The sequence below is a fragment of the Neodiprion fabricii genome, chromosome 4 (assembly GCF_021155785.1).
Source record: "Neodiprion fabricii isolate iyNeoFabr1 chromosome 4, iyNeoFabr1.1, whole genome shotgun sequence".
Taxonomy (NCBI): Eukaryota; Metazoa; Arthropoda; class Insecta; order Hymenoptera; family Diprionidae; genus Neodiprion; species Neodiprion fabricii.
In genome coordinates this window covers 9,622,834-9,642,895 of record NC_060242.1, presented here as the reverse complement: position 1 = coordinate 9,642,895, position 20,062 = coordinate 9,622,834, and the positions used below count along the sequence as shown (strand labels likewise).

At 37.5% G+C, this 20,062-nt stretch overlaps 1 protein-coding gene across 6 annotated transcripts in view; it reads right to left on the bottom strand.

The window, feature by feature from the left end:
- The window catches only part of LOC124180883 (protein-tyrosine sulfotransferase), a 270,165-nt gene that overhangs the window by 170,296 nt on the left and 79,807 nt on the right, over positions 1-20,062 (bottom strand). The window contains exon 1 of one of the 6 annotated variants that reach the window (XM_046566795.1): positions 139-157. The exons of the other annotated variants lie outside the window; for them this stretch is intronic. The gene's annotated coding sequence lies outside the window, so the exon portion shown is untranslated. Of the gene's footprint in view, positions 1-138; positions 158-20,062 lie in introns of those variants that run through there. 6 annotated transcript variants of the gene reach the window in all.

Here is a 20,062-nt window from a genome sequence, read left to right as displayed (position 1 = left end):
AGGTGTGGTAAGCTCAGTAATAAAGTGAATGTGATCTCAGGATCATATTTAACACGAGAGACTGCGGCTTAAACCACACAACGGAGGTGATTGGTCGACCTGCACTTCGAGTTGCGCTTGTTATTTCATTGTTGAAACCTGGCTTTGCTGGTCGCTGATGCGCTGCCTCGCTTGCCTGAAATGTCACTCTGGAGTAATCAGGACGATGCAGCTTGTCCCATGCTCGTGTCTCCGAGTGCCTGCTGAATTGCAGGCATTGCTTGTGATCCGAGCAAAGCTTAAGTCGGGTAAACTTTACGAGATCAACTGAAAGGTGGTAAATGTCTGTGCTTTATTTGCTCAGCAGTGAGCCAATTCGCCGTAATAACCTTCCCGGCCTCCTAGTCCATCCAACGTCGCAGTTCATACCATCAAAATGCTACGGTGCATGAAAATGTGTTTATGGTCTGTGAATTCTCGTCAGGCAACAGAGAACGCTGTGGGCAAACCACGCACCGAGACAGGTTCCTGCCAAACTTTGCTCGCTGTATTTACCGTAATTGTCCCACCTTACGCAAGTTTATAATGACCTTGGTTCTAACATCTGTTATATTATAAGATATTCGCCGTTACGCAATTTAATCGACAATAGTTCAGCCGCTCAAGAATTGCTCTTTCCACAGTTTCGATACGCCAACGCAGTCACTGAAAGTGGGTATATTACATTTACCGAAGCATAATCGTGAAGTTGGAAGTAGGAATTGAATTCTCAGGATTTTCAAATCGCTTCAAGAAATTCCATGAAGATGAAACAATCAGCCAGAGCTAGCAGCCACGTGTGTTAAACTTTTTGGCAATAGAAAAATGCAGTCAGGTTTTATCCTCATAATTCTATAAAAGTATCGAGGGTTCAAGGTATTTCACAAAATTTATATTTTCGGATTTCACTACCTTATTCGAATGAACATTAGAACGTTTGGATGATAATTCCGGCCGCAAGTTTCAGTTTCGTCAAATTCCGAAAACAATTCAAGAATATTTCTAATGGCACAGCTAAATCGATGATACTTCAAGTCTCGTCCTCGTGATTAAACATGTGGTACCGTCGTTTAGTGTTAGATGTCACTACATATTCAGAGTTGAAGTTGAAAAGAGAGTTCCCTTTCTACCACGCCACCATCTTCATAACGTTTTTTTTTTTTTTTTTGTGCGTTGTTTTATGCCAGTTACACGTTCCTCAACAGTACCAACTTGATGTTAAGAGAAAAACTGTACAAGAATCACAAGAAAATTAAAGAAGAGAAAGCAAGACAAGGCGGAGACTGCGCAAAAAGTTTTGAAGACGATTCAGCGTCTACAAAAAAGGTTGAAAGTAAAATAAGACTAGTTATGGCCCGTCTCCCCAAAGCCACAAGGCTTTTACTATAAGTTTGATATCAAACCCCAAAAGACGTACCATGCGACAATATGCAGTGTAATTGTGAAAGATTTCATCACGCAATTGATGAAGATCAATATCATAATCAATGAAGAAAATACTGAGCCATCCAACCAGGAGCTGAACGAGATTTATGATCAAGTCCAAGTGACATCATTGGGTCTAGAAGATGACATCTTGGTAGTTTTCGGAGAAAAATTATCTGACAATGAGCCCAGAAGAAGAGTTCACCTTAAATATTGCACTTGCAGAGTGGTAGCGATCTTAGATTTCATCTGAGCTTAAGAAGGGAACCAGAGAATCTTTGTTAATAAGATATCCTTGATTGGGGAACTACTTGATCGATGTTCCAGAATTGAATCCTGAACTTGAATAACCCACTAAATACGGCAACTACGAAACATCAACTGAACGGAACAACCTCGTCATTAAAGAAACATCCTAGGCTCTACTATGGCAGTTTGGGGAACAGGTATTTCATACTCCTATCAGAGAAAGAAGCTTACAGAGAACCTTTGAGACGCAAGTCAACTGGCTGACCATAGTAACAAGTTGTCACTGTTGCGAAAATCTTTCATCACACCGAATTTGAACAGAAAATTTGAAGCTACGGTGATATAAATTCCACCATTAACAAATGTCATTCCAGTGGCACTTGATCGACAGAGTTCGAAAAATTAAATCTATTGAAAAGATTAGCAGTTCACTGAAAATAACACTCACAAATAATTTCAAGGTGAAGAAACCACATCCCTATGAATTCAAGTAAGCAAACTGAAATAACCCATCGGTCAAACAAGATGCTTCCCGATGAGCGACAAAATTATCGGTCACTTAATAATCAAGCAAGCCCATCGAAGAGGATTTAAAGGTGAGGAAATCTGCAGGGCAATTGGAACTTTTATCAATTGAATGGGAAACGATGGCAGAGAACTACTTCGTCCTCAATTACATGGAAGGTTACAGGATTCCAATTTGCCAAGGGGTAATACAATCAGGTAACCCTGCACAGCAAATCTTGTCTGAAACGGAAATTTTTAACGTTAAAGCAGCTAATAATAATTCACTAGCTTTAAGAGAAATTCACCTGTGCTTACACAAGAGTCGTCAATCCTACCTATGAAGTTTATTATTGGTATCGAAAGCAAATGGATCTGAAACGTTCGATATTTAATTTAAAACAAACGAATAGGTTCATTGAAACTCCCATTTTAAGATGGAGGACTTGCGAACAACAATTAAGCTTACTTTTTTCCTCCGACTGATGAAATTAGTAGGAAATATTTGAGATTCACTTTTTCGAACAAACTGTACGAGTTTGCGTGTCTTTCCTTAGGTTTGTCTTCGAGACCCTGTATTTTTACAAAGATTATAAATTCTATCATTGTTTGTATGAGATTAAAAGGTTTAAAACCGACAGTATGATTAGACGACTTCCTTTGCTTTGGAAAGGACTACAAAGACTTAACGGTTGATTTTCTTCAAAGGCTGATGTGTTTCTTGTTAACTTTGAAAACGTTGCGCGGTACCAAAAAACACTTGTAATTGTTGTGTTGTAATTCCTATAAATCTGTGTATTATTTTTGCAATATTATGGAATGTTAATTTAATGGATGAAGAAGAAAATAGATGCAGAACAAGCGTATAATTGATGTTGACAAGTTTTTGTGAGCACAAACAGGATTTCAACAAATTATCAGTAGCCGCATTCGGTGAAAACGCATCTTAGATCGATTAGAAAACCTAGCGCATTATTTGTTCCTAACTATCCTACCTACAACGCCAAACTACTTTGTGGGAACCCATAACTTTATTTGATTGATAATTCGTCAGAATGAATCGGGGCATATTGAGCCAAAAGATATATAATCTTATCAGGTTTCTAAAGATAATACATTTGTGCTCTCTAAACTTTGACCTTTCTACATTCTATCTTTTCTAGATTTTGACTTTCCGCATTTGGAAATTTGACAATTTTAACTGCATAAGAATATTTTTTAAATATCATTTGACCGTCAAATTTCCAAAAATACCTCGTCTTCATCGAGTTCTACTAAAAGGACATATTATCGAATCAATAATACATATAACGATCGTTCTCTGTAATTTTCGGAAATACATTATTTTTTTTTTTAAATATATTGAAAAAAAGAAACTTGACTCTTTGGCGTCTTTTAGTATAAGCAATTTTCAGCTTTGGATCACTTTGACCTGTACAACCATTCCTCATATGCGACAGGTGAAAGTTTTTAAAACTTTGAAGACAACAACAAAAAGAAAACGGCTCGGGACTTTGCCTAATCTCACCTTAATCAGCATTAAACAAAAAACTTTCCTACAAATCTGGGTTGGAAAGGTGTAAGCTTTTCGTTGTAAATATTCAAGAATCCTGTTACTGAAACGACGAATTTCAATTTTCTGTTGATCTACTTAATTTCAAGTTTTTTCATTGCTGTGATCCCCATGTACATGATTGTTTTACTGAATATTATTGCTGTCGGCTATTCGATCCAATATTAGTACCTAAAAAAACTTCTCAGCGAAGTTCCAACATTTTATTGTACAAAATGGCACTTTACCGATCGAAAACATACGTCACAAAGCGACTTTTTCATACCTGAGCCGTGGAAAGATATTTTGATGCTCGAACTGAACTTCGCTTACTCTCACCAATTCTTTCGTTGACTCGACACAAAATTATTTAAAACAACGTCACATTTTATTCGCCACCCGTAAAGAGACATTCATTTCGCTCAAATAAACTTTTTTCTCAGTCTATTTGAATAAAATTTGGAATGGTATAATATTTTATACAAATATTTGCATGTGAATCTATCTTTGATATTGTATGGATAAATTTTGACGTGAACAATCTTATTTTCATCCGGATAATAATACTCATTATATTGTAATGCACGTCGCACTGGCTTCTGTTCATAATGAAATATGCAATAAGGGAAGTATTAATTTCAGTTTGACGCCTCCCGTCATCTTAAGCTTCAAGAAGAATGATGATCAACGCGATCGACCTGCGCTCTGTGCTGCTTGGGTGAGACGTTTTTACCGAACACTGATCAATATTTCCTGTTCATCAAAGTTTCAAAACCGTTTTCTTGTTTGTCCACGTTGGAGCAATTGGTCTGTTTGGATATACTGCCGCCAAATATATTCCATACGTTGACAACCAAGCTCTTGCGCATCGCCAACTTGCGCCATAAAAAATAAAAATTCACATACGACGCTAAACAAACTTTTCTTCACCTACCAACCAGCGTCGCAGAATGAAAACGGTATCGGTGAGCTCTGTGAGTGTCTGCTTTCGTAGGTGCCGAGACGTTGTTGACCATCGATCGGGTCCAACTCAACTTACAACTAGAATAATATCATTTTCTTTGCCTGATCACAATCAAATTGATTGAAATAATTAATTAACGTGTGCCACTAGTCTACATTTGTTACGTCAGACTGGCGATCGATCTACGCGTACTTGGCCAAGAATCATGCATTTAACATTTCCAATAAAACTGGTTGCGTTTTGACATTCAATTGATCAGCAATCGAGTGCGGTTTTTCCATAGCCTGGTGAATTCCAGCGGTGAGTCTTTTGCGCCAGTTTTCAACCATGTTTAGATCATGCCGCATTTTCCAGCAAAAATAATTCAAAGTCCACAAAGAATGAAGTTCTCCGACCATTTCGTCATTTTATTGAAGCCGTTTACGATCCAACTTGACGTAAAATGATCGTGGTCAAATGTATGATATGATTCGATGTTGGATTCCTATTTCGACTGTAACGATAGCTCGGTGATGTGTGATAAAGAGGAAACCACAGAGGCAGAGACGAGAAATGCAGCGACGACATATATACAGTTTGAGTCGTACGAAAGCCGTCAGCTACTGATGCTCGCTCTGACTCTTGGGGATTCGCTTAAATCAACAACACCGCTTCGAAGCTAAATTAATAGGACGCCAACAGTGGGTTGATATTTTGAGGAAATTGATGAAGGCTGCTGCTGCATACATGTCAATCGTTTCGGAGAAACCAGGAATATTCAATCACTTGATATCTACTTCCAGAATGAACGTCGACACTACGATTCAGTTTCTCTCTCACTGCAACGTTGTGAAAAGTATCACATGTCAAAAGAAAATCACACTGACTCTTCTATAATATCAAATTACACAGGTTTGCAACCAAAAAACTGCACAGGTTTTCATACTGTTTCTTATAGATTGTTGTTCACTGAAACCTGGAAGAATACTGAAAAATTCCATCACGTCAGGTTTCTTCTTGAACTCGTGTTTGTAGTTTCATTTAGAGTGAAACATCCGTTTGACTCGAAATCTGGTATCCTAGTCTTGATTTTCAAAATTCTATACAAAAGTGATTACTCGTTTTCATTTGTTTTTAGTCAGTTGTAGTTTTGATTCTTGAATCCTGAGAGATCGCCCACATAGACGTACATTTGCATGGTTCGGAACACTTTTACGAAATCTCATGATTTCAAAGCACACATTGCGAGACCCAATTTCTGACAGCGTAAGCTTACTTCTGTTTGCGGAATCCGCCTCAGTTACGAAAGCTGCTCAAGCTCAGCTAAAGCGCCTGAGTTAGACAGGCTTGTGGCAGATGCCGCGTTGTGCAAGGTTCCGTAGTTATCGTCCTACCAAAATTAAATGTACTTTCGGTAGCCTATCTACCAGCGCATTGTTAACTTGCTAAGAATCCACCCGATATATGTCGGTTGTTAGCGTTCGGCTTTCTAATCATTTGGAGATTTGACGGTTCAGAGTTTGACTATTTGGAACTTTGAAAATTCGGATCTTTGACCTGCACCCGGTTAAAGTTATAACGATAGCTCGCCATCGAACATTTCGAGTAGCTCGAGAAAAGTTGCATACGTGTTCGCATCATTTTTTGAGACATAAATTTGTATACTTGTTACATTTTTAGTGAATAATAAATTGTTTATATCTTAGATTCTCTGATAATTATTTCACTACAAATTTTTTATACGTCTCTGAAAATTTTGTAACGTTGTCTCACATAGTCAGTCGTCTTAGATGTTTTTAAACAAATTCATGTAATATTAGGAAATATGTAAATGTTATCAAAATTCAGTCACCATCATGTTTCCTGTTTACATCGGACAAATTGTCCCAACAACTCCTCCTTATACAATTTTGACAACACGATTTTTTTCTTAAAATTTGTGGCGTATTGAGAGGCCATGGATTTGATTGAACTTTATTCACCTGTCGTGAATAAAAGAACAACATAAAATCTGTCCTTGCACCTTTGCTGTATCTGTAATGTAGTCTAATCGCGCCTCGTGCGCTCCTATAGTTTAAGATGTAGAGCAAGGCAGATCTCGTGCCTCTTGCTTAGTTCAATTCCATTTATTCGTTTGCTTTCACTTTCTTTACTTATTGTTACTTCTTACAAATGAATGTCGTGGTTTATTCACCCTTTCATGTACTCGTATTTCAACTGATTTTGTTCAATAAACTTGCTATTATTCATTGGCTTGCTCGGACTTTTTCCTCTACTCCGTGAGGGTTTTTACCCCTTAGTGAATTGTCGTTAGTTGTTAGTTTATCCGTGAAATTGTTATTTTTCTTCAAACGATCCGACTCATTCCTTCCTGAATTCTTTCTTTTTCTGTATGAGAAATAAGAAATGCCATCTTCCAATCGGAAATCGTGTGCATATATTCGGGTCTCAGTCGTTACTACTTCTAAGTTTCCCTAAATTTCCTGTCAGTATCGGTCCGATCCAGTTGAATTTCTATGGCAAAACACATTCAGCGAAACAGCCACTTCGTCGAATGTTCGGTTCAAAGTAAAAACAAGTAAAAGCTCCCACGCGGTAAAAGCGGACACGATTTCCGTTGGCAGGAGCCCTTCGTTCTGTTTTGCATTTCTCAAGGGGATTTTCAAAGTGCACCACTGGCTGGAAAGAGAAGATCGATACACCCCGATGACGAACGCGATCAAGTGTCAACCGCATTTTACTGCGCAGACTGCAACGGCACTAGAGCCGAGCCAGGGAAAGAGATGAGAGCGCAGTTACGTCGATCGATAGACATTTTATCCACAAACATTCGTCCAGTTACTATCCGCTTCAGGATAAAAATTATCGGCATTTACTCCGAGCGCGTTCCTCATCTCGACCCACATGTAGTGGCTGCAGCGATGTAAATGGATTGTGGAAATTCTCGCCTTGGACGATTGCTGTCGTTCAGTCGTGCAGGCATTCATCCCTCCATAACGGTCCACGGATCGTTGTAGATGAGGACTCTTGGCAATCCGCAATCTGCAGTAACTGATCACTGCAGCCTGTGATTCCGACAGTTGTTCATCGAGCCGTGTCAAGAACCCCGATCTGACCCGAAGCCTTTGTTAGCATCGAGGGCCGAGAGTGGCTACAGGAGATGGTGTGAAAAGGTTGTTGACGGTCGAAATGCACTCTGAGGATCCATCGAGGATGGTACAGCACCATGTCGTTAGATCGGAAGGAAATCTGTCAGAGGTCGAACTAATGCTCGCTGGACTGGATCGCGGCTCTGCTACATCTATTTTGAATCCCCGACGAGGAGGACTGCGGTACTCGTTCTAGATCCAGACTGCAGGGCGAGAGTTTGTCTTGGAAAGAAGAAGTTAAACACGTACTCACACTGAATTCGGATGAATTCTTAACCTCTGCGTACATGGACGGTGGCAATATCGTCACTTGATATTGACATCTGAGAGGAATTCGGAAAGATGTAGCTTTTTCAGTACTCCTTTATTTTCAATTTTTAGCTTCCGCAGGCGACTGGGGTTGGTGACTGAACGTGTTGATCAGCGATGCATCGAAACTAACGTTTCGGAACTTTCTTTTGTCACATACTGATGGTCTTACGTCGAAAATCCTAATTGAAAAACATTTCGTGAATACAACTGCGCCGAACAAGAATGTGTTGAGTTACGTACTCGTTGGGGATAAGCTCTTCTCAAAATCACATGTTTTGACCCATAGATAAAATTGTCATCTGATGTAAACGAAACAAAATCTGTTTTTATAAGGATAAAAATGAGCAGATACGTCGTGTCTAAGCGTGTTTTCGACACACCGTCCGTTGAGAGGCGAGGAGGTAAGCAGCTTTGTGTATCTCATTTCTCGAAGATGAATTGAAATTTATTCTTACCCAAGACTCGATTATTTCGAGGCCTTAAGGCCTCAAGGAATATAATTATAATTTTCTTTCATTTCAACTCTTCTAAATGAAAATATAAGTGGAAACAAGAACATTCAGTTTCGCTGAAGTCTGCTCTCGATCCATTCTACGTGGTAAGAAATTTAACTACAACGTAAGACTTATATTTGTAGTATTTCACTAATTAAATAGCGGCAGTGTTAGGCATTAAAACAGGAAATCATATCAAGACGGAGACGCAAAGGATAATAGTAATTTTCCATCCCGCTAAAGGTGTGGTAAGCTCAGTAATAAAGTGAATGTGATCTCAGGATCATATTTAACACGAGAGACTGCGGCTTAAACCACACAACGGAGGTGATTGGTCGACCTGCACTTCGAGTTGCGCTTGTTATTTCATTGTTGAAACCTGGCTTTGCTGGTCGCTGATGCGCTGCCTCGCTTGCCTGAAATGTCACTCTGGAGTAATCAGGACGATGCAGCTTGTCCCATGCTCGTGTCTCCGAGTGCCTGCTGAATTGCAGGCATTGCTTGTGATCCGAGCAAAGCTTAAGTCGGGTAAACTTTACGAGATCAACTGAAAGGTGGTAAATGTCTGTGCTTTATTTGCTCAGCAGTGAGCCAATTCGCCGTAATAACCTTCCCGGCCTCCTAGTCCATCCAACGTCGCAGTTCATACCATCAAAATGCTACGGTGCATGAAAATCCGTGTCAAAGTTGCTTGCTGTTTACACTTTAAAAGCTCGTCTCACGTCTACGTAATTAATGAGTATACCTGCAAATGGAAGTTAACGCAATGCGAAGATAAATTAAGAATAAACATCAGAAATTTTTGTGTTAGTCGGTAATAATGAAGATGCAATACGGAAATAGTTGATTCAATCAGTGACCCAGATACAATCACAGGCATATGGGATTTGAACAAGTTTTGATGATGCTTGAATAAAGTGCAATTATTTGAGACTGCCTCTCCCCTCGTTCATTGCGCACTTTTCCCAATTTTTTCATCGCTCTTTCGCCCTCTTGCTCACTCTAAACCATCTCTTTCACTCGCTTGTCTGCTCGCTCATATCGCTATCCGATAAATTTTTGAATCAAGTTGAATAGCGAGGAAATATATCAGCTGAAACAATGATCACAAGGAAATTTGAAGGTCTCTATCGAATATTGGTAATATATGTATGTATATTGATAATATAATATATTTAATCACTTGAGAGCCATGTTTTATAATGTGCCCAGTGATGAGCTGACGAGAATTGTTTATCGGCTATCTTGCAGGTTTTAATTAGCGTCAATTACGTGTACTTGCTGCGAAAATTATTAATTATCTCTCAAATTTTATTTGTCGATTATAATATCATTGTAACGAATTCAAGACAACCACTGGATATAGGTACAATAACAACTCAGCTACCACAAAACTCAAGTTTTTCTAACAGATGTCATATAAACGTTATATGAGGTGACCTTGGATGCCTAAAAGATGTCTTCCGTCCAAACGACGTCTTTCAGGCGTCGAAACACGCGTCACAAGAATTCTGTAAGATGTCTGATAGGCAAACTTTAGGGTTTCATGTCAGCTGGGAAATGGTTCGTTATCTCACCACAACCACATACAAATATCGAAGCCTTTGAAAAAATTAGCCCTCAATTAATCGCTAATTAACCTCGTAAAACTTGATTTAGCCGGCAAACCTCATACAATAAGATAGCACAACCACTAGCGAGACAACTAAGAAGGGTTGATTGTTGAAAACGCTAATGATCAGTTATAGTTTGAATTCAGTTGAAGCCTAAATTTTCAAAAATATACCTGAGGTTTACATAGATGATAATCATATTTTCACATTTCTTACAGTATAGATTTTTTTCGAAACAGCAGTCTCGTGACAAAATGTTTATATACCAAAATTAGAGTAATTCAGTACATTACGATACGAGGGCGACATGATGGCCGTTTACAGATGAGTGCGATGTTTTCAGCATGAACCGTAGTCGAGGCTGCAAGTGTTTAGTCGGAACCAAGGCGAAGGTTGTAACGATTCAAATATTTATATTATTATACAATTATAAACATTAAAATTATTAAATCTACCTCACTCCGTCGGTAATGGTAGATATCCTTTATTAACTAGAGTGGCGCATCATCGAATTGGAACGGAATACTTGATGAATTTAGTGAAACCGAACATTTACGAGTAAATTGGCCTTTATTTGACGCTTACGATTTGATCCTGCGTTAATTTCAGTTTTCAAAATTCCATAATTCTGAATTAAGTGGAAAAAAAAAATAGAAAGAAAATTCATTCCGCATTTTTGGAAACGGGGGGCTGTTTTATGCAATATCTTAGAATTATTTTTTGAACTGATTGATAATTGTTTTTCTGAGATATTTTTGTTTTTTCGGCTGCTCAATTATTCAACAATTTTTTCTATTTTTGTATCTGTACTAAATCTATTAAAATACGTACCGCATCTCCGATTCGATGAAGAATTTTTGAAATTATTTCTCGCCCTCAGACACGCTCACGATTAAAAAAAAAAAAAAAATTGTTCGTAGTCCAAATTCCACCCTGCGTTTTTAAACGATAGAAAAGTAGAAAAATCGTCGTTCCATTCTGAATCTCGAGTGAAAACGTTGAATCTCTAAAGTAAAATGTTTTCGTTCTTCTTTCATAAAAATCTACTTGTATGTTTTTGAGTCGAATTTAAAAATTCAACGGATTAACAAGATTCAACGAGAGATTAAAAAAATTTGACAAACTTTTCGAAAGGTTATCAGGGGTTGTACAAACATATGAAAAATCCTTGCTTGAATAAAAAAATCTCACGGTCAACGGTTTAAAAAGTTAGCGTAAAAAACCCCACGGATACTTAGACTTTGCAAAAGTGGCAGCTACAGTTAAACAGAGTTGTTTCAATGAAATTTCACATAAAGAGTAGGGCATAGCGCGTACTTCTTTTCCGCAAGGTTTCTAAACAGAAATATAGTGAGAAGTGGTTGCCGTTTAATTCGGAGCTTGATCGTTCTCTCGAAGCAAAGTTTTTCCAGCCTGGTATAAATCTGTAAGGGTTTTGAAAAGTGGCTACGGTTTATTTTCTTCGACATTGCAGCGCGAAAGCATTCAACGCTCTAATACCTGCACGTTGTGTGATTGGTGCAGGATAGAGGCGAAAGTAATCGCAGTTAGACGATGTTGACGTTTAATGTAAGAGTGCTGTGAACGATACAGCGTGGCCACGTTTGCATTGCTACATGTGCACGAGTCTGATATTAACAGGTCGGTCGTGGATCTTAGTGAATGGGATTGCCATCCTCGCAATGTTGGAGCGAGGAGTAGGGCAATGAAAGTAAAATGAGGCCGTGCGACTTATGCACTAGTTTCATCTTGTAATATCCCTACAATATTACTGCCGGATTCAAGTCATAAGTTTTCAGACTCTGGTACCGAATTAACCATCTCTTCATTCGCATTGACATACTTCGTGATTATTTCCTGACGCGTTGATAATAACTCGGATTGCACGTATAATATGTGTAAGTATCTAGATCGAAGAGTTTCGGAGGGATAAATTTGAATGAAAACAAATATCATAAAATGATAGCTGATCCCATCATGATCGTACCACTTCGTATTCCACAATATGTGTATACTGAGAGAAAAAAGTCATTGAATCAACTTAAAATATGTATTTGTCTCAATTCAAGATCTATCGGCCTAACAAAATGCTCAGTTGATTCAACTAAATTTTCTTGAGTATTTTGTTGAATTAAGTAAGTATATTGCGATTGCTAGTTGAATCAAATGAGTATCGCGGGACTCAAATAGTCCTTTCCTTCCGTATAGTATTGAAGTAAGTCATTGAATTTCGAATGATTTTTCGATTTTCTATAAGTCAAAGTACAATATTTTAGACGTATTGACTCCTGACAATTTTTACGTATGACTAACCCTGCGCAAGTCGGTTGAATAATTGATATCGATTGTTCCCTGAGTGTTGGGAGCCGTCGCGTTGAAAAGAACTGCACGGAGAGAAATTTTTAGTTCCGATTACCGCTCAGTCCTTAACTATTTTCATTTTTTACCCCAATCGAAAACTATAGTTCTAGGTAGAAAATGAAAATTGGTTTTGTAGTTGTTACCAGAAAGTCTAGTATCCGTTACTATACTTTCTCATTACGATCACTGTTACTATATTTTCTTGTAACTGTTGCGAAAATTTAATGCTTGTGCGAGAATAAATTGTTGTTAAACAATGAAATTTTTCTCAGTGCGTGTAAGGAGTGCTCCTTAATATTATAACTTTAAAGATGTTGAGTCCGTTGAGCGATAGTGGCGAGTTCAAAGCACAGGCAACTCGAAATACAGCCCAACAAAGATCATTACACCGGGTCGCTTGGTTTGCACAACAGACATTTCTTGTTCAGATTTATCTTTAGGGCGGCAGCGGCCACGCGATTATCTGCGAAGCAGTAGATACGGATTAGGCAAGATATTCCGAGATGCGATAGAAACTACTCTGGGCTATTCTACTGGCAAAAGGTTAACACGGTCAATCAAAAACATAGACGCATAAACCAAATTTTTCTTTTCATTTGACGAAACCGTTGGTTCTAGTGAAAATTATCACCGTTTTAGAAATGTTTCAATGACATTCAAGCTTCCACGGCAAATTTATAGAGCATTAGAAATCATAATACCACAAATTTATATCTCGCTGCATAAAGCAGCTGTCCTGAAAGGAGGACGGTGGGCGTTAATGGGCTGGTAAATAATGGCCCAGACACAGGTTTGGGTATTCAGTTAAGTCACAAAGGAGAACGCGGTGAGTTAGGACAAAGTTAGCGGAGAAAAGTTTTTGCCAGATCATTCCTATATGAATGAAAAATTAATAGGTTTCGTACAATATTACTAGATCAAACTGCAGCAATCATAAGTCGCGTAACGTTTCAATAAGCATTGATTTGGTTACACTTATAAAAAAAAATTGTTACAGTTTATTTCGATGCGTTCATGCATATCACATCCTATTCCACGTTGCAGGGAGTTTTGTAGTTACAGCATTTTATTCAGCATGATTTTCAAAGAATGTTCGAAAGAGGAAAACAAAAGTTTGAAAATAAAAGGCTTAAGTTGTAAAGAAGAATGACGACAAATATGCATCGGAACTGCTGCCGTAAAAATACGGTTCATGAGTTCGAGAACCTCATTTCATAGGAATTATTTCCCCGTGGCTTCAAACGATGTTCACAGAACAATAACAAACATACCCAAGGGCTTAGAGTAACAGGACAACAGTCTGTTGTAATTTTTTGATATCTCGATTCTTTCGAAACTTATTCAAGGTTGAAATTAATCGTATAAAAAATCACTTTTTTCGACAATAACAGCGAAAATACCAGACTTATCACAAAATACTGTGGGTTCCTTTTGTAAATCATTTCAATCACTGTAAAATCATGTCATTCGATTAATTCTCAACTTGAGCAAATTCATTTTTTGTATTGTATCTATTCAATTTTTCAAATGTTTCATACGATGTTTCAATTTGAACCTGAAGAAAGAAAGAAGTATTATACATATTTTCATATGAAAGCGGAGTGTCACTAGTGTACTTTCTCTCACTGGAATAGCTGGTCTCATCCCTATATCTATGATTGCAACAATTGGAACAACTAATTCTATTAATTCTTCTAATCATGCTGCAGTCAAAGTCACGTACAAGATTAATATAATTTGTTTTTTTTTTTTTTCAATATTTCCAATGCAACTATCATCACTGTGGCAACTTGTTCGTGAATAGATAACTAGGACATTATTGACGCGACACGGCGTTCACGAGTTACAGACACTCCAAAGTGAACATAGTCCAGACAGTAATTTGCGACAGTAACTTTCTGGCTGCTGTCTGAACTGCTCGCGTGAGTGGAACTTACGGAAAAATAGTCACACATAGAAACAATCGTGAGAGTACTCTCGAGAACAACTCTAAAAATTTACCCTCACGTATATACCTTACTGAAAATAGTACACACCGAGAGAAAATATGTACAACATTTTGCCATACTTCTGCAAAAGATTATAATTATATTATAATATTAATTTTTGTGGTCCCACGGTTGTAGGGATAAAAAGTCTAGCTTGTAAATTTTAGCAATCGTAAATTTCACGCTTCAAAAGAGGTATGAATTATAATCCAATGGATTAATTTTACTATCTCCAATCGTGTAAGGAAGTATTCTACAGTCGTACCTTGAACAAGTCTGCCTTTACTAAATATTACATCCCGTTTAGTCCTGATTCCTTTGTGGAATCCGAACTTTTACTACATCAGACGATGAAGTTGAAGTGTATCGAGAGAAAGAAAAAAAAAGAGTTATTGGGATCTCTGGCAAAGGCGTGGCTTAAAAAATTGCACCTAGTGGTGAAAATATGCACTAAAGTGAGTAAGTCACGGTGTACATAAACAAATGTAGACAAGTGTATCGGATATACATATTTATATAAAAATACATTTTGTTTTTGTAATTTCAAAATATAAAATGAAACTTTAATCACAGGAAATTTGTAAAATATTAATGTTTTCAGATAAACCAGTAGATAGTCCGAGTCAGTTGTTAGCGATTCGGCCTACTCGCTCAGATGTAGAAATTCGCCACCAGATAGCGCATACGAGTGTAAAGTAAACGATCTCCGACGAGTATGAAGTTTGCAGCGTGAACTGAAGGCAAGTTTTCCGTTCACAACTCGTGTGAACATAGCGTAAGCTAAGAGGAGAGCCGTAATCACACGATTCAGATGTCGCACGTTTCCACGGGTGACAAATTCTATTTTGTCCTAGAAATCTAAAAATAATCTTTGATTTGAGAAGCACCGAAAATGCCATTCGCAGTGCGTGAAATGGGGGAAAGGCAAGTTACGCCTAATATGAGAGTGATTAAAATCGAGTTACTCGAGCGCGCGCATGCGCCAAATTCGTTTTACCGCACTGTTTAGAAATTGGGCATTTTACGCACGATCCGCATGCTTCGAAAATCTAACTTTCCAAATTGGTGTGGAAAAAAAGATCTATCTAAATCCCAATCTACTAGAAAATTTTCTTGCTCGAAACAGGAATCTTTTGGGTCGAAATAAATTTCTATAAAATAAAATAAAATTTTCTCCCTTACGCCAAGTGAATTATTTAATAGGTTCATAATAAGATGAAAACACTTTGGTCTAAAAAAATTCCGAAGAATTTTTATACAAGCGTAGTTACATTAATGTTACGAACATCGTGAGCCTTGAAATAGGAATACACGACAATCGTCCTACACGAGACCTTTTCCGTGGAGGAGAATCACTCAATGAAAGCAATAAAACTCAATCAATTTAAGCGAACGGTTACCGGTGTGCATGCAAGTAGATAACTTGTCGAGATCGAATAAAATTCTCATCGATTCAATTGTACGAGCGATAAAATCAGATAAACTTTTCTTGCTTCAAGCAAATGGTACTTGATCTAATGGCATGTCTAATATAGCCAATAGTAAAGTAATGAACGATTACTTTTATAGAATAAAGTATTTTCTCGAGTCAAGTTCACGTGAGATGGTTCGACCTGAAGAGTATTCAGGTATTTTTGTCAATAGCATTAAGTCCAGTTTAATGTTTTCTCAACAAAAATCGATATCCAAAAGATGCATAACCAGTGACTTCGATAACTGACGAGACAATTGTGGGTTTTGGACACACGAGAAAGATTAAACAGATAAATAAAGGGGGGAGAGAAAGTAATGCTCCGATCTCGGAGCGCCGCTTCTCATCAGATCGCAGTCGGTTACTGACTCAATGGGAACTGCAATACGGCTGATCGTGAGACCAGCTGAGAAAACTTGTCGATGACCTTTTTGCGATCGATTGTATACTGCGCGAAAAAAAGCGATTCGCTCCATGAACGCCCGAACGATGCTGAGTGGTGCTCTGGACCACGAGTCAGAATAAGATTGGTAGAAACGAGGGATGTTCCACGGTTGGAAAACGGTTTGAAACTGAAGGACCAGAGAGACTTCTTCACACTCCGTACGTGATTCATCAATGCCAAGTTATTTCGTGGCGGCGCGCAATGTCCGGTGCTTTTTCTGTCAGTCTGAGTTTTTTTTTTTTTTTTTTTTTGAGCCATCACCAGTTTCACAGCGAAAGCAGCGAGGGGACTTCGATTGACTTAGAAGTTACATCATCAAACAATTGCGTTACCGTTTGGTGGAAGAAAACACACGATCAAAGCTGCGAATAAGGAATTTACTGCATGCTCTAAATTTTATATTTATAAAAAGGATGAATAGCATATCGTAAAACTATTTACGCCCAGACTTGACTCACTGAATATATCAACATACATAAATATATCTGCGAGGTATTTCTGACCTGTTGCAAGGGAAAAGAAGGACTGTCAAAAAAAATCTTGCAAGAAAATTTCTGTTAACCTTACGTTAAGTCAAAAAAGTTATACAAAAAAAATTGGATCTCGTCGATTTTCTAACTATCAGGAAAAACTGGATATCGAAAATTTGACGCGCTTGATTCTTTAGAATTATGTATCGAGCGTACGCACCAAATTTTGGCAGAAGACAATAAGAAAACTATAAACTGACACAAATCGATTACACAAGAAAACCGTAATGGAATAAGTTTCTGTTTTTTATTCAGTACAAATACTGGTAATATGTTATATGAGAAAGAAATCATTTACCCACATACGTGTATATTAAAATTTCCCCCATAAGTCGGGTCCCCTTCTGTTGCTTCCAACTTTCCGCTGGTTCATTTTTTACCAATTTTGTAATGTGTCATTTTTTGTAAACGCGGTGCTTGCTGGCATTTTACACTTTCCCTTCATCTATGTACTCAATCATTGGTCTCACTTCCAATCTTGTAAAATTGCATTTGAAAAGACATGTTTCGACCGCACTTCCAACTAATGACCTACGTTCTATATTGCAGTGATGAGAAGCCAAAGCTCACAATATGATCGCAATTATATTTAATAAGATTATTTTCTCATTCAGGTATTTTTCAAATTCTCTGTGTATGAGTATTTTTGTAAAATAAATGTTCGGTGAAGCCTATTGATAGAAAATTGAATTAAAAAATCATTCAGTTCGTCATTGTTGGCATATTTTGTACGTATAGTATACACGATGACTAATGACTTATGACTAAGGAAATGCATATTTGTCTATTTAAAAACAAAACTGTATTTTTTGTGCTGACCGAGATTCAAAGCGTGTTCGTTCGCACTCCATCGGTTTACTATTTAAAAAAAGGAAGTCTATGATGTGAGTCGGGATAGCGTTGTATCGATTTGAATTTGAAATCATTTGTTTCGCGTTAAATCAAGCATTTTACCAATTAATTTCTGTGGCAGTCACCAGATGGCGTTATATTACGTGAAATCATTTGTTTCACGTTCAATCACGGATTTTACGCAAATCGTACATATTCGAGCGTACTTTGCGCCTACTATTATGAAGAAAAAACCTTTTTGCGAAAGACTACATGCAGAGAACGATGAGGACTGGATCGAGTAATATAATTGTAGAAAATGGATTCAAGAGATGTGCGCAGCTGTTTTTTAATGTTCTGAACAATATATTCGTGATCACTGCAAGATTTCATGATTCTATTATTACGTTTTTTACTCGTACTATCAGTGTCCGATACTTGGTGTCACAGTTCTGACATGTCAATACGTTCCTTAAGTGAATACGAAAATACTTTTGCGTTAGTTTTACGTTAAACAAGCAAAAAAGACAAAACAGTTTTTTCTTATACTCTTCATCGCCATGAAAAGGAAAAAGTGTTTCGATTTGTCCGACAAACTTCCGCGATGATTTCGAAAACGGCCGAATGAAAAATCTGAAATTGACCAGACTTGGCAGCTAGATGAAAAAGTTTCGAAAGACAAAATAGAGAAAAAAATTTCTGAATAATCAAAAATGTTTAAATTCTTTTTTAAAGAAATATATAAGCTGGGAAAATCAAAATCGTTTGTTTAGAAACAGTAATAAGGAGGAAAAAGCGTATATTTGTCGGTTAAACATTGAGAATTGATTCATTTCCAGTAGAACTGAAAGTTAAAAATAAACAGGACACGGTAATTTTTCATACCCGTCATTTGATTGTAAAATTCTGTAAGTCTCAAATCTTGTCATCGAGCCGTTTCGAAATCATCGCTGAAGTTTGTCGGTCAGACCGACAGGCAGACGGATATTTCACTAAAAACCTGTTTCTCGGATTGTAGAGGTTCAAAAATGTAAAGATTAGTTGAAATTCGAAAAAGTGATTTTTGACCGAAACGAATACTTTTCTTATATCACAAAAGGCGATGAAAAGCAAAGATAATTTTAGATTTAATTATGTCACCGAAAATTTTCGAAAGTTTGTTATAAATATAATAAATTTATGTATTCCACGACTTTACCAAGAAATAACGATAGGTTACTTCAAAACTAGCCATGGTTCAAGTATTGAACATGAGCAGAATGAAAGATACAAAAATTTAAAAAGGGGCGTATTTCCAATTTTCAACGCTTTTTCCAAGAATTTAAACGCGTGTAACTTTCGAAACATTGATATCAGGGCCGTACACCGAAATAGCAGAGAATTTTTCTTCTCTGTCGTAGAAGCAGGGAGAGAAAATTCACGATGCTTATGAAAAATGTTGCCTATATTTCAAAAGCCCACCGCTTAACACGAAATTACTCAATCGATATGCTCGCAACGTGGTGAACCGATTCTCCGACAGTATTTTTTCTATTATAAAATACTGGAAAATAGCGTAGCCAGAGATTACACATTCACCAGTTGAACCGGCTCACAGAATCCAATCTCTGACGCCTTCGACACGATGAAAACTACTGGAAATACTTGTGCTTATACGTATAACTGTAGGGTGTAACGCAGAGAAGAAAGATTTATTGTTCCACTGGGATAATGGTTAGCTGTGTTGACAAAAGTTCATTAAACGTGTCGGGAAAAATTCTTTGGTGAAATACCAAGCCTGTTCGGTAACCTGAATTCGTCATTGTAATCGCATTGTATCAGAGTAGCTTTTTGTTTCAGATGCTCCAACAAGATGCAATGATCTTCACGCACTTCGGTATCATTTCTCATCATCTAATCTGATACTCACGAACAGAATTTCTTTCAACCAAAGGGTAAACCAGATTACGGGAATGATAAGCCAGTTATTTCTTACAAAAGGGAGCTGCATGGTGGAAGGATAAGGGTGAATTTTCTTTTTAACGATTCTACTAAGCGTTATCGCTTTGAGAATTTTTTAAGGTCCAAAGCTGTGGAACCTAAGTACTACTTTCCGAAAAGATTTATTTCTGTCGAGTAACGTATGATTACGGAAAGTTATGGTATTAATAATTTAGACTTCCAAGCATGTATAATTG